Here is a 1,984-nt window from a genome sequence, read left to right on the forward strand (position 1 = left end):
TTTAAAAGTAGTCAATAGGGAAGTTCCTTTTTAATTGTAATTCCATGCACCGCAATATGGTTAAGATTGGGATTCTTGTAGTTTACTTAACTCCAAAAGTAATGTTTGATATGTACTTATGTGGGAGTGAATACACAATATTTTACTCAAGTGAGTAAAAATATATTCTTCTAACAAATTAGCCTATAGAGTTTTTTATGTAAGAATGATGTGTCATTAGTGAAATACATATGCACCATTCTTTTTATTGGAATATTGTTTTAATTTCTTTGTTAGATAACAATCTATTTTCTTGTGCTTTTATCTTTCCTTATTTTATGAATTACACTGTTGAAGTTACTCTTATACATCAGAAAGATAGAAGCGTGGACACTTAGGTAGTCTTCGAAGTGTTTTTCTATTCTCTGTTAGACTTGACCTTAATTGTTTGGAAGCAATATGAACCTGATATTTTGTAGGTCTAATGTGTTAAAAAATTGGGCCGCAAATAATTTAATGGTATCTCATAGAAATGTAAAAACGAAGTATATACTTTTTTGGACTTAATTATCATTACCTTTTGGGATTTGAGTCCAATATAGTTGTATGGGATCATCTAGTTAATGAGCGTTAAATAGTCTCATATGTTTCTTACTCTATGGAGACCCTTATTTCAATTATACAACAACTACATAATAATATAAAACAATGATTATTGCAATTAACAAGACATTGAACGAATTTATGCATAGAGCATAACAAAACAAATTTTAAAAATAATAACATACTTATCATATCTATACTACTTATAAAGGTAAAACCCAAAATAATCACCCACCATGGTGTAATTTGTGGTTCTCCCTATTTTGCCCTCACTAATTTCTAATTTTTACCAAAAAACCATATATAACCAATGTTCCTCTCCAACCAATATATGTTGCATATTATTTGGTTAACTATTTCTTCTTACATTATAACTATCAGTTTTGAATGTAGAACATGAATGTTCAATTTTCTAAATTGAACATTATACAAATCGAATAAATTCAACTGTAGATTATAAATATTTAATCTAAAATATTATAGTTGATATTAATGACATACAAACTATACATTATAAATGATAGGAAAGTACGTTGGCAGGTATGAGAGTGCATGTCAACACTCTAGTATAGATAAAGTTAATTGTATAAGTAAAAAATATTTGGAACCTCCATTAAATATGAGACATATGTAGTACACTTGTGGCACACCCTTATGGGTTGGCAATGTTTGAAAGGCATTTGTTAGGGTTTATTTCTACATGTTGCCATTTACCATGGCTTCAGATGGCAAACTTCTGTTTAACAAAAAACATGATCTTTCAAATTGCATCAAATCACCTAATTCAAGTGGATGAGATCATTATTTGTTATTCTAATTAGAATTTAGGCAATCAACCCATGTTCTTCTCATAGAATGCAGCATCAATAACAAAAGACCAAAACAAAAAAAAAATAGAAAACATGCACCAGTGGTCTAGTGGTTGAATAGTACCCTGCCACGGTACAGACCTGGGTTCGATTCCCGGCTGGTGCATGAATGAAATATATGGTTATCTATGCGACTACTTTTGATTGGTTAAAAATATTATTTAAGTTAAAATTATAATTATTTAATACTCTTCTGGTTAATCATATCTTCTGACATATGAAGTGGCACGAAGGAGTGAGACAACAAATGTGGACTCAATACCTTGATGCACAATGTTGTGGTGCATGTACTGTAGGGCGATTTCTAGCATTGACATGATGGAATTCTTAGTTTATTCATATGGCCGTAATTTTAAAGTATGTATGTTGCATGGTTCCATTTTGTTTCAGACTTCAGAAACAGTCAATAGAGAAGTTCCCATTTAATTCTAGTTCCATGCATCACAATATGGTTGTAATTGGGATTTTTGCAGTTTAAAATATAGGCCAAATAAAACTATTATCCGATATTATTTTATTCACTTAAAAATAGC

At 30.2% G+C, this 1,984-nt stretch overlaps 1 non-coding gene across 1 annotated transcript; it reads left to right on the top strand.

Annotated features, from left to right (window-relative positions):
- On the top strand, positions 1,487–1,557 carry TRNAG-GCC. Its single transcript has one exon. It is a non-coding gene; the product is annotated as a tRNA-Gly (tRNA).

Source organism: Lupinus angustifolius, chromosome LG09 (genome assembly GCF_001865875.1).
Source record: "Lupinus angustifolius cultivar Tanjil chromosome LG09, LupAngTanjil_v1.0, whole genome shotgun sequence".
Taxonomy (NCBI): Eukaryota; Viridiplantae; Streptophyta; class Magnoliopsida; order Fabales; family Fabaceae; genus Lupinus; species Lupinus angustifolius.